This window comes from Lactuca serriola, chromosome 5 (genome assembly GCF_051521515.1).
Source record: "Lactuca serriola cultivar US96UC23 chromosome 5, Lser_US96UC23_V15, whole genome shotgun sequence".
NCBI classification, from domain to species: Eukaryota; Viridiplantae; Streptophyta; class Magnoliopsida; order Asterales; family Asteraceae; genus Lactuca; species Lactuca serriola.
The window spans coordinates 76,681,006-76,695,538 of NC_136412.1; positions in this window are offsets into that span (position 1 = coordinate 76,681,006).

The window sequence follows — 14,533 nt, forward strand, 5'->3', positions numbered from 1 at the left end:
TAATTGGGAAAAGTTGTTGTGCTATAATTAAGGGAGAGGAAATTATACTTCATTTCAATTCTAAAAGCTTAGATTGAGATTTTAATCATCTTTAATCAAGATATATATATATATATATATATATATATATATATATATATATATATATATATATATATGAATTTTATGTTGGAATGGTTCAACATAAGGAAATTCTACATATATATTGCGTTCTCAAAATTCGATTATGATTACGACATCCCTCTTCATAGTCGAATTATGAAAACATGGAAAATAAAAATATTGTAGCAAAAGACTGGTTTAGGATCATGTCTTTATGTGAGACATCGTGAATCGTGTCCCATATGCTTTAGGTATAGGATCGATTACATGTACTATAATACTTACCCTTTTTAAATTTTCTGAATGCCTAGGGCATTTAGAGGGGAAAATGTCTAGAATTGGATATGACTAAAATGATTAAGCAATTGTCGAGGACAATATGAGGTTTACCAAAGATTGGTTGCTCATGGACAGTTGGAAGTATAGTGTAAATTTTTGGAAAGGACCATATTGACATATTTTGAAAAGAGGCAACTCTTGTTTAGAAGTGATAGTCAGAATGGGAGTATGGAAATGTTTCATAGGTGGAAGTTATTCATTAAATCTATGTAAGATTAGAAAACTTAATGCAAAAAGGATGTTCAAAGGAATGTACTTTGAATTTGAGAATTCATTTCCATGGAATTGATCTCCATTGGAAAACTCTATAATATTTGTTGACAAGTCTTTATGACTTTGTGCATAGTCATTACAAGAGGATCAATGCATATAAGTTTAGAATCTAACATATTTTGGTAACTAGCAAGAATTTGGAATTTTTACATCTACGATAAGGATTTGGGATTGTGAAATTAGAATCATTGGAATCATGTTCAATTGGTTTATTTCACAAAGTAAGGATCATAGACAAATATAGTGTGTATACTTGGAGTATGGCATAACTATTGTTTGGACAAACATAGTGTGCATGCTTGGAGCATGGCATGACTATTGTTTTGGTTCAAGTATAAAGGTTATTATTTGAAACATTATACAATGAATAATGAGTAATCAGTATGGTGTTTAAATAAAATGTGTTTTTTATTTAGTCTCAAAGGTGTTTGAGGCCATATAGGATTAGTATTATTCTTGTGTTTCACTTTGCATGTTTTGACCTCCAGAATAATTGTGTTATGGTATATCACATTATTTAAACCATCCACAGTCAATCATACTTTGGAAGTAGGTAATGAGGCAAGATTGTCATGAATGGGTCTGTAGTTTGTCTGGGACAAAGGGGCTACAGTGTTCCTTAGTACTTCTGGAATAAGGATTTGAGTATTGGATTCAACCCACGATCACTTGTATCACTTCATGGAATTTATCTCGAGTGATCGTGAGATGGTAATATCATATAGGTCTTCAAAACTAGAGATATGAGTTGTTGACTATGAGTTGGTTATACATTGATTGCACGAAAGCGTGTCAGTAACTCGATGTATAACATGTGCCTTTGTGTATGATTCAACAAGTAGTAGAACAAGCATATGAGTTGAAGTTTATCCATTCCTTTTACCCTTGGAGTGATAAAAGCGATATCTGTGGGCCCCTCGATGATTTGGTGATGACAAACATAAGTGCTCGGCCGGGCCTGGACTGATTTGATTTGTTCAATTAGTTAGTCGTCATAAATCAGAAATCGGGAAACAAAAAATGGACAGAGAGAATGATTATAATCCATGTCTCAGTCCATATGATATCTAGAATGGTGGATTATATGATCCCTTATCTAATGGACACGTCATTGAGTAGGTCAGAGTTCGACAACGACTTTAAGAGCTACGATTGCTAGTCGGGTTTTGGAGTCATACGCAATAATAGTTTTAGACTTTTGTGAGAAAAGGATATTTATGATTTATTAATATATTATAAGTTCTAATATATTAATATGAAATCATATTATTTAATTAGTATTGATCAAGCATTAATTTAGAATTAATTTTGTGATCAAAAGACACTAATTAAATATATGGGGATTGATTGTGTAAATTATTCATTATTATATATGTGGGCTTATGATCCATAGTTCTTCATGTTAGGCTAAACCCATGGAGTAACCCATGGATACTCCATGGAGGTTTTAACCCATGGAGCATGAAGAATATGGAAAGTCATGAGTTACATGGTGTAACCTTAATAGCCACAATATATAAAGACCCCATAGCTCAAGAAATCGGCTCTAAGGATTCACATGAGGGCTAGACGATTTTGAGCATAATGACTTTTCTCTCAAGTTATTCCAAGTTGTTGTTGGTGTTGTGTGAACCATTTGAGGTGTCACCCTTGGGGCACTAGGCTCTTAAGCTCCATGGAATCAAGCTAAAACAAAGAGGTATGTTATTCTAACTAGTATCTTGTGTAGTTTACATGTTTGCATGCTAGTTATAGGCTTAATACCTTGGAAACACCTTTGCATGTATAATTAGTGAAAACATAGATCCAACGTATTTAGGGTTGTATGTGCACCATAGGATGTTGTATTATACCAAAATACAACACATTCCAGTATCGGTGTGCCTCCCTTCGAGATCTTATACGGGAGGAGGTGCCGGACTCCTATCTGTTGGGGAAAGATAGGGTAGAGAGTGATGGGGAGCACTGAGATAGTGCTCAAGACGACAGAGCAGATCCAATAGGTCATGAAGAGGTTACTGACGACCCAAAGTCATCAGAAGAGTTATGCAGATCGGAGGCGATCCGAGCTAGAGTTTCAAGTCAGAGACTTCGTCCTCCTGAATGTATCCCCATGGAAAGGGGTGATCCAATTCAGGAAGCATGACAAGCTGGGCCCTAGATACATCGGTCCATTTAGGGTGGTTTCGCGTGTGGGTAGGGTAGTGTATTGGTTAGAGCTACCTGCAGAGTTGAGCCAGATTCATAACACTTTCCATGTGTCCCAGTTGAGGAAGTGTGTAGCCGATGAGACAGCAGTGGTTCCATTGGAGGATATTCAGGTGGATGACCGCCTGAACTATATTGAGAGGCCGGTCGCGATTTTGGATAGAAAAGTTAAGACCCTGAGGAACAAAGAGGTGCGACTAGTTAAGGTGTAGTGGGAGCACCGCAGAGGATCAGAGTGGACTTGGGAGCCGAAGTCCTAGATGCAGGAACAGTACCCAAAGTTGTTTCCGGAGCATGACTTCAAGGGCGAAGTCTGATTCTAGTTGGGGAGAATTGTAACATCCCAACTCCTAGGTATAATATTTATTTAATTTTCATGATTTTAATTGAGCAACTCGACGAGTTGGAGGCCACAACTCGTTGAGTAGAGAAGGATTTGGTCGCGTGGGTTTTACGATCAACTCGACGAGTTGGAGGGACCAACTCGACGATTTGGCACTGTGAGAGGAAACCCTAATTTTTCGGGGTTGTATCCTATTTAAAGAACCTTAAGCCCTCATTTCCGCCTCCCATGACACCTTACTCCCCTGTGTGAAACCCTAATTTTCTAGAGTGAGTTAAGAGAGAAAATGAGCTAACTTTGGGTATTCTAGTATACCTTTAGAAGAGAAGAGAGGAGTATCAAGGCTTGGAACGAGAAGGGACTGTTGGATCTGGTGTTATTTCATCTATAGCTTCTGTTGAAGGTAAAAAGTCTCCACCTTGCTCATTATTTTGATTAGATCTCGTTTTTATGGATTGTTAGGGATTTTACCATCTTTCCTTGAGACTTTGAGTGTGTTGAGCTTGCCAAGAGATTGAGACTTCAGATCTGGACCCTATGAGGTCCCTAGAGCCCAAAGGTCCCAGCTTTATCCGGCTAGAGAAGAGATTTGATGCTTAAGACTCTAAATGGAACTTATTTTGGCATTTCAACACCTAAGTGCCATGCATGGATGTAAAACTTGTAGCTTTACATGGTATCTCAGCCTTGGGAGGCTAGATCTAGAGTTTGGTGTTGTAAATATACCTTAAAGCGTCTGAATGAGAAAAGAGTCTGAAAGGACTCGATGAGTCGATGAGCTGACTCGATGAGTCGGCTAGGGTTTCCCTAGACGAGTTTGGACATGAATAACTCGGCGAGTTGATGAGATGAATCGACGAGTTAATTTGGATTTTCGTGACATTGCTGAAGGAATGAGGGGACTCGACGAGTCACATAGACGCACTCGACGAGTTGGGTCAACATGGGATGTTGACTCGAGTGTTGACTTCTGTTGACTTTAGGGTTTGGTCTAGACAGGGATTATGGAAACCCTGGAGAGTAAAATGGTCTTTTACCCAGCCCAAGAGTTAGAGAGAAATAGCTTGGTTTATTTAGAGTTGTGATTTAAGTGATAATTAGAGATGTTTATGACATGTAGACAGGGATTAGACCGTTCGAGGGGTACACGATTTCCTTGCTTACTTATGAGGTGAGTCTTCTTATTGTACATACCTGAGTCTTCTTATTGTACATACCTGAGTGGTACTACGGAGTGACCGGAGTGTCTTATTTGAGTTATGTGATATTATGCATTTTGTCTTTGTGACATAAGTTATATTATTCTGTGCATTTTGAGATCAGACTGGAGGGTTCAACCCGAGCTGTGAGACCGGAGGGTCCTCACTGAGATACAGGACTGGAGGGTCCAACCCGAGTTATGAAACAGGAGGGTCCTCACCGAGACATATGACCGGAGGGTCCATACCGAGCCGTAATACCGGAGGGTCCTCACCGAGACGCATGACCAGAGGGTTCATGCCGAGTTATAGTCACGCGAGGCTTATTATTTATGTATGTGGTATTTTGGGGAACACACTAAGCTTCATGCTTACCGTGTTATGTGATATGTGTTTCAAGTACTTCTCAGGAGCTCGGGAAGGTGCCAACTTGATTGTACACATGAGATAGAGTTATGTTTTGAGGATCCTGAATTTTAATTCAAACAATTATGAATATGTATTTTTGATAATTCGATAGTTGGGGATTTTGTGAAATGTGTTGATGAGATTTATGTGATTCTAAAATGAAAATTTTGTTTGAAAATTTACGGTGTTACAGATAGTTTGTACAGTTTCATGCTTTCAATTCCTTGAATACGACAGTTCTTAGAGAGAGACCACCTAACTGACAGTTTGTAAGGTTTCATGCCTTCAATTCCTTGTGAAAGCAGTGCGAAGTGTAAATCCGTCAATTCCTTTCAAGATCTCTTTTGCACAGAAAATTCCGACACAGTCTCCTTGAGTCTCTTCTTCTTTTGAATTCGCATTTTAAGACAAATAATTATTTTTAGATAAAAATAAAATAAAATAAACTTAGCATATAATAAAAATAACTAAGAAAAAAAATTGAAATTAAAATGCTCTCTAACGCAATAAAAATACTTTTTAGATTTTTGGTTTTTCCGAGAAAGAAATAAAAACAGAAATAAATATATTTTTCGATTTTTGATATTTATGATTTTTGTTTGGTTTTAATTCTCCCCCTAAATTTGTGCATAGAGAAAAAATATGAACAAATTCAATGAAAACAAAAATTAAATACAAAATGTACAAAAAAAACTTTTAGTCTTCATAGCAAATCTTTTTAAGAAAACCTAGGAGTATCAAGAAAATTCAAACAATAATTCAGCAATTGAATATGCATCTAGATGACCTGAGAACAGCAAACAGAAGCAGCAACGAATTCAGGCTTAGCTATGCTTCTAATTCAACAATTGAAGTTGCATCCACTTGTAAGTCCCTTAACTCGGATCTATCCAGATATCAATGCAATTTGAGTTAATGCGAAATCTTAATCAAACAACTATGTGAAACAAACAATTAGATGTATAGAAAACACATTTCAATGAATGCACACAATTCTATTGATCAATTGTCAAGTACATTCAATCACCCTTTAGCCTTTTAGTTGCTAGAATACTCCAAAAACACATTCTTTGCATTTGCGTGACCGAGGTGACGATGCCAGAGTATAGCATTCTATTCAGAAGCCTTTAAGAATAGGCAATTAACATTCTCAGGGATGTTGTGATTCATGTCGATGATATAGGCATTGTTTTGACGCTCTGGTCTCACCAAGATCCATTCTTCTGGTATGACAATACCATGCTTTAGAATTAAGCACTCCTTCTTGGTGAAATGAGTTGAAAAGTCTTTATCGCATATTTGAGAGACACTCAGCAAACTCTGCTTCAATGCAGGAACGAAGTTGACGTTTTCAAAATTTAACACACCATTTGTAACGGTACCCATTTGAATAATCTTTGCCTTTTCTCCTCCCGCAAAGTAGACATAACCACCATTAATGTTTTGAATGTCGTGCAGTTTTCATATGTTTCCTATCATGTGCCAAGAACAACCACTATCTGTTGGTTAAGGTATCTAAGTCCATAACTATATTTGGGATGTACTTGACCTGGCCCGACATGGTCCATTTGGGTTGCACTTCACCATAATAAGTTGGATAGTCTTTTGAGAATAGTATAGTTATGATTTGTTAATATATTATAAGTTATAACATATTAATGTGAAATCATATTATTTAATTATTATTGATCTCGAATTAATTTGGAATTAATTTAGTGATCAAAAGGTAACTAATTAAATATGGACTCTTATATTTATATAGAGTGGGCCAATGCTTATTTAGAATGGGCTAGGCTTGTATGGAAGTACGTGGATAGTCCATGGAGTTTTAACCCATGGATCTTATGGAAATGAAAGGTCATGGGTATTAGGGTTTACATGGATGTAACCCTAATCCACCAAACTATATAAAGGGGTCCTTGGCACATGAAATGGCACCGGTGTGTGTGTGTGTGTGTGTGTGTGTGTGTGAAAAGAAGAGTGGGCCGATTTCTAGTGTGCATACTACTCTCTCAAGCTTTTCCAAGTTGTGTGGTGATTTGTGATTCCATTTGAGGTATCCACATTATTGGTGCTAGGCTCTCAAGACTCCAAGAAATCAACCACAAGAAAAGGTATGTCATTCTAGTAGCTTTTATGATTAAAGTACCCCATGCCATGCTAGTTAGGATGTGAACCTTGGAAAATTCTTATTTGCATGTATTTTAGAGAAAACATAGATCCAATGTTTCTAGGGTTGCATGTACACCATAGGAGTGTTAGAATGCTCAAAATCCATCAGTATCAACATACGAAGGTCTGATGATATTCCTTTAGAGCTGTTCCTGCACAAGTTGCGGGATTAATTATTTTTGGGAACCTAATCCATTTTGAAACTGGGTTGACCATTACTATCAACTCATGATACTCTTTCCCATAACATATCCCTTTTATCAAATAATGAATTCAAAGAATCTGAAGACCATTTTGGACCAATTGATGATTTGGAAGACAAGACTTTGGGTACCCATTGGTAATTTGGTTTGGGCACTTTCTTGTGGAACCGAATGGGACCTTTTTCACTTACCTTTGAACGTGACTTCCTTTCAATTTAGGCTTGTAATGTGAGCCAGAGGACGACCCTTGAGATGAATTTGACCTCACTGATGTGGTTTGGCTTAGCCATCTCTCAAGTAAGTTTTCGTTTTGTACTTAAAGGCCTGATTCCTAGCCTAGTCATCATTCCAATTGTTATTATGGGAACGTAACCTTGCAGGATTTATTTTGGAAGATCTCCCCCTTGGCACGTTCGTCCATCCGAATTCAGAGAAGGGAGCATGTGAATGATATGGACAGTTTCTAGCAATGTGACCTAGAGTCCCACAATTAAAACAAGTTTGTCTTTTCAAGAAAGTGTTATTAGAGATTGGTCCTAGACCAAAAGTGTTGTTTCAAATAATTTCCACACACACATTTACATTTATCAGACTCTTTCACAACTTTATGTGGCTTAAATTATTCAAAAACAGGACTGTTTAAATTTAAATTAAAAACAACATCCCCATAATTTTTAAAAGAATCCAAAAAACCAATTTTAATATTTTTTTTCACACAATTATTTGAAACAAAAGAAACATAAACATTATTCATTGAAAGGTTTTCAACAGAGCTAGCATTATTAATGTCCTTGTCCTCGTCTTCCACTAATACTTGATCTGCACATGAGGTAGAAACGTCAGTATCATTCACCTCAACACTTTCAGTGGGGCCAGATTGTTCAGTCTTAACTGAAGTTGATGCAAGGGGCTGGCCATATTGAGCAAGCCTTTCTATTAAAAACATAATTATCAGTAAAAGGAGGTGGAATACTATGATACCCTAAACCATTTTTCTGGTTATCTTTCCATTTCAATTGTTTTTCTATCATAGATTCAACTATCTCACTCGACACATCAAATTTCTTAAAGTTAAATTCAACATCTTTAAATTTAGCTTTTAATGCATCAAGTGCGGCAGTTAATTTGACAATTTCCTCTTTACAATAACGATGGTGAAAAAATTTGGTGCTATACTCCTCCCTAATCCTAATTAAATCTTTATTTTGAGCATCTAGTTTTTCTTCGAGAGGCTTGTTTGCTTTCTTAATTTCATAGATTTCATTTTTAAGATCGAAAACCTCTCTAACTAATAATTCAGTTTGTTCACGGTATTTATTTATTTATTTTGTCTTCACAGGATTGAGAACATGAGGTCTCATTTACCTTCTTGGTGATTGAAGAACTCTTTATTTACAAACAAAAGGAATCTGACCGAAAACCAAAAATAAATGCTCTCTAACCAAAAAACACCAATAGTCAACACCCTGTTGACCGAGAACCTTTAGGGTCAAACTTTTGTCCGAAAGAAAACCTGACCGAGAACGAGGTTTCATGACCGAGAACCTTAGCCAAAATCTCAGTAACCGAGAAGCTAGCCGAGAATGCTGAGCCAAATATGTAGACCGAGAAGAGATGATGACCTAGCCGAGAACACAGATCTGCCACCGAGAACTCCGAGGCTGAGACCGAAAGCTCCAAATTTGAGTCTAAGGAGTAGGCCAATTGTAAAAACCTAACCGAAAACGATCAGCTGGGCAACGAAAACACTTGACCTAGCCGAGAATTTGAAGTCAGCCGCCAAAAACATCGAGACCTGACTGAAAAACTCCCAAAAATATCGGAAACACAAAATTTGTAATTTATCAAAACCAATTTTGATCAAAGTCTCCAATGTGGTGAAAAACACGAAGAACCGAAGCAACAATTTTCGTGAAAAGAACTCAAAAACAACAAAAACTCCAAGAAACGTTTAATATTTTGCCAATTTGATTGATACCAATCCTTTCTCTGATACCAATAGTAAAATCCGATCTAATGTATCAATCGAAGTCACTAGGATTGACGCGGAATCCGAATCTAATGATTAATTCAAAACCGTTATAAACAATATTGAATCTTCAATGCACACTATATTGATTAATAGTCTGGTACATAAGATCTCTATGTTTCTCGGTTCTCTCTGTTTCTCTCTAAAATCAATGTTAGGTTGATAAGAATGACCAACCTCTTTACACGGCTGAAACAATAATATATATACCTAGACCTAATTACAAAGGCCCAGAGCAAAACCCAACTGAAAACATCATTAAGCCCACCAAAATCATATTGTGATTTCGGTCCAAACACCACCGAAATCATGGTTTTTTCGGTCCGAGACCGTGAACTCTAAAAGCTATCAAAGTAAAGTATAAATGATAACTCTTATCCTAACAGATAATACAAAGTCCCCGGTTTTCGATGGAGTTCAGGACCTGATCTTTGCTATAAGGTGGTTTTCCAACGTTGAGGGGTATTTCTTTACATGCTCCCGCCCTACTGGCCAGAAGGTAAAGTGCTCGCCGAACCTTCTTCGGGCATGGGCGAAGGATTGGTGGAGATTGGTGACTGGATCTTACACTGCTGAGTAGAAAGGTTCTCTGACTTGGGAGCAGTTCTCTGAGATGATTTTCATGAGGTATGTTCTGTTGGTTGAGAGGGAGTGACTGGCTCAGGAGTATCTAGATCTGAGGCTTGGGACTGAGATGGTGACTGAGATCACCAAGATGTTTATAGAGAGGGATGTTTTCTGTCCTGAGTTTGTTGCTTCTGAGTAAGCTCAAATGATCCGGTACTTATGCATGCTTAAGATGGACATCTGCTAGTTTGTGTCCACTCAACATTATGGTACTCTTGCGGAGTTACATGAGGCCGCGAGGAGGCAGGCGATTGAGATGGAGCTCTAGGTGAAGGAGCTAAGGCAGGCTCCTATGTAGTCGTAGCCTACGTAAAGGAGTTCAAGCCCACTGATTCGAAATCAGGGGGACAGAGGGGCGACACTTGTAGCAAGTGTGGTAAGGTTCATGAGGGTGTTTGTTGGTCTTCTACTTCTGCACGCCGCAATTACGGCCGAGAGGAACATTTTGGCGAAAAACTGTTGTCAACAGGCTCATTCGTTGAGCAATAGGATTTGCTATCATTGTGAGCAGATGGGCCACGTGAAGGCCTAATGTCCCTTACTTGTCGCCAGATCAGTTCAAGAACCACCTACTGCTACCCCGAGGATTACAGATAGACGCTAGGTTAGGGCGGAACCCCCGAGGGCTCGAGGTCGTGCTTTCCAGATCACTTCTGAGGAGGCCAGGGTGGTGCTGAACGTCGTTACTGGTATGTTTTTATTTACTATTTTGTTAGTTATGTTATTGTATGCTTATGTTTATGCTTCTACTAGGTACCTTCTTAGTGAATTCCTTGCCTGCTCTTGTGTTATTTGACTCAGGTGTGATTCGGTCCTTTGTATCTCAGTCTTTTAGTAGAGGTTTTGATATGATCCTTAGAGAGCTGGAGTGTTTGTTGTAGGTGGGTTTCTATCACCAACAAACACGAGATATCGACATCGAGTCTTTATCGGGGTTGTGTTTTGGAAAATTTCGGGGTACCTTATTCGATTGATTCGATTCCTATTCCCATAGGGGATGTGAGTGTGATAGCAGGGATGGATTGGTTGTGCAGATTCAGATCCATGGTTGACTGTGAGGGTCAAAGAGTGATAGTTCGAACCCCAAGCGGGGGAACACTGATTATCTATTGGGAGGGTACTAGGATTGGATCAACTTTTTGTTCTGCCGCCAGGGCTCGATAATATCTGCAACATTGATGTATGAGTTACCTTACTTATGTGATTGACACTCGGGTCGGGAGAGAGGTTTCTGTTTTGAATGTGCCAGTTGTTAGAGGGTTTGCTGATGTTTCCCTGGAGGAGTTACCCGATGTGCCCTCTGAGAGGCAGGTTGAGTTTCATGATTGATTTGATTCCTGGTGCGGCTCCGATTGCCAAGGCATCGTACGGATTGACACCGCCTGAGATGCAGGAGTTGTCTTTTTAACTTCAGGAGCTGTTGGGCAAGCTATTTATCAAATCGAGTAGTTCTCCGTAGGGAGCACTGGTATTATTTGTTAAGAAGAAGGTTGGTTCACACCAGATGTGCATTGATTACTAGAAGTTGAACAAGTTGACAACGAAGAGCCATTATCCCCTTCCATGGATTGATGACCTCTTCGATTAGCAGCAAGGCACATATTGGGTCCCCAAGATCAACTTGAGGTCAATGTATCACCATATGAAAGTTAGAGAGGAGGAGGTGGAGAAGACCACTTTTTGGACTCGTTGTGGTCATTACGAGTTCGTGGTGATGCCATTTGGACTCACCAATGCGCCTATGGAATTTATGGATTTGAGGAATGGGGTTTGCTGGCCGATGATTAATCGATCAGTCATTATGTTCATCAATGATATCTTTGTATATTCCAAGACCAGGGAGCAGCATGGGGAGCACCTTCGAGAGCTTTTGGGAGTTTTGAGGCGGGAATGGATGTATGACAAGTTCTCGAAGTGTGAGTTTTGGTTACAATATGTTAAATTCTTGGGACATCTCGTCAACCAAAATAGGATTTTGGTCGACCTGTCCAAGGTCGAGGCCGTGATCCAGTGGGAGGTCCCAAAGTTTCCCTTAGAGATCAGGAGTTTCTTGGGCCTATCAGGGTATTATCGGAGATTTCCATTGGGGCCCTAAGCAGCAGGTGGCATTTGAGACTCTGATACAAAAATTATGTGAGGCCCAAATGCCGACCCTCCTCGTGGGTGTTGAGGATTTTATGGTATTTTGTGATGCATCCATCACAGTTTTGGTATAGTTCTTATGTAGCGTGGGAGAGTTATTGCTTATGCTTCTCGGCAGCTGAAGACGCATGAGCTCTGTTATCCGACTCATAATTTGGAGTTGGGAGCAGTGGTGTTTGCTCTTAAGATTTAACGGCATTATGTGTATGGGGTTCGGTGTACTATCAACACGGATCACAAGAGTTTGAGATGTCTTATGGACTAGGCGAACATAAATATGAGACAGTGTAGGTGGCTTGATGTGGTTAAGGAGTATAACTATGAGTTTCTATATCATCCTGAGAAAGCCAATGTGGTGGCTGATGCTCTGAGCCGCAAGGCGGCTAGTTTTGCAACTGGAAGCCTATGTATGAGGATTTGATTGATTCACCATTATTGGATTTGATCAGGGAGGCTCATGCCGAGGAATTCAAGAAGAAAAATTTGAAGCAAGAGAGGCTGAGGGGTGGGGTTGACAGATTTACTTCAGATAGTTGTGAATTATTGACCGGTATGGAGGAGTTTGGGTGCTAGATTTTGGTGGGATTAGACATACTGTATTGGACGAGGCATATAAGTCCAGGTTTTTGATACACCCTGGAGCTACCAAGATGTACCTGGATTTAAGGCTTAGCTACTGGTGGCCGTGCATGAAGAGGGATATAACATGGTATGTTGAGAGCTGCTTAACATGTCGGATAGTCAAGGTCGAACACCAGAGACCGCATGGCAAGTTGTAGCCACTGGAGGTTCCCATATGGAAATAGGAACATATTACTATGAATTTTAATCACCAAACTACCTCGGATGGCTAAGGGTCACAATGCAATTTGGGTGATAGTAGATCGATTAACTACGAGTGCCCATTTCTTAGCTATTTGCGAGAGCTCGTCGGCCGAGAAATTAGCCGACTTGTATGTGTACGAGATCGTTGCTCTACATGGTATTCTAGTCTCCATTGTATAAGATCGAGATGTTAGGTTCACATCTCATTTCTGGCAGAAGTTCCATGAGGAACTAGGTACAAGGTTGCATCTCAGCATTGCTTATCATCCGCAGAAGGACAGTCCGAGTGAGCTGACCATTCAGACACTTGAGGACATGTTGATATCTTGTGTCATAGATTTCAGTGGGAGTTGGGACTCCTACCTTCCCTTAGCTGAGTTTTCGTACAACAACAGATACTACTCTAGTATCGGTGCGTCGCTTTTCAAGATCCTCCATGGGAGGAAGTGTCGCACCCCAATGTGTTGGGGATAGGTTGGTCATAGAGTCATGGGAAGGACTGAGGTAGTCCTTCAAAGGACAGAGCTCATCCAACAGATAACATAGAGTCTTCAGAAAGCTCAGAGTCCGTAGAAGAGTTATACGCTTTCGGAAGAGGGGCAAGTTGGGGACTCGATATATCGGGCCATTTCGTGTGATATCCAGGGTTGGCAAGGTAGCATACGAATTGGATTTTCCTGAGGATCTTAGCCAGATCCACAACACCTTCCATGTGTCATAGCTTTGGAAGTGTGTGACTGATGATTCGGTGGTGGTTCTTAATGATGATGTTCAAGTTGAAAATAGCCTAAATTACATTGAGAGGCCAGTGAAGATCTTGGATCGGAAGTCAAAGACTCTGCAAAACAAGGTGGTGGTTCTTGTTAAGACGTAGTGGCAACATCAAAAGGGTTCGAAGTGGACGTGGGAACCCAAGTGGAGCATTACCCTGAGTTGTTCACAACAACAGACTTCGAGGATTAAGTACGATTCAATTGGGGGGAGAATTATAACATCCAGATCCTTGAGGCATAGAATTCCTTGAATTTATAGATTTTGAAGGGGAAGTCAGGACGTTAGAAATGATGGTCACGTTTTGAGTATTAATTGACCAGTTGACCGCATTTTTTTGAGTCTCACGACGTGAGGCATAAGTCTCACGACATGAGGACGACCTAATGAATCAAAACCCTAATATTTACGGTATTTAAAGGAATAAGAGGCTAGGGTTGCACATCCTTAGCCTCTTCCACATTCTAAGCCTTCTGGACACCCTAAATTCAACCCTCTTTGAGATCCCTAGTGTTTTTCTTGTTAAAAGGAGAAGAAAGAAAGAGAAGAAGCACCATTGTGAAAGGGGGTTACAAGGAAGCATTCTCTTGTTTGGACCATTGTAAGTATCAAGACTCAAGCTTTATTTCATTTCATGGCTAGATCTAGGTTTTTGTTCCTATTTCCTTATGTTATAGCTTGATAGAGTGAAGAAGATCCACAAAGTTAGCAACTTTATGGATTCAATTAGTCTTTTGAGTCTTATATCATTCAGATCTGGAAGTTGGTAGAGTATAGAAGCTTACATGAGAACTTGAGGCCATATTTTTACTTTTGACATAAAATGGTGTATGGACATGCATGATGCATGCATGTCCATAAAGCAAGATTTTTTATGGACCATTAGGGTCCC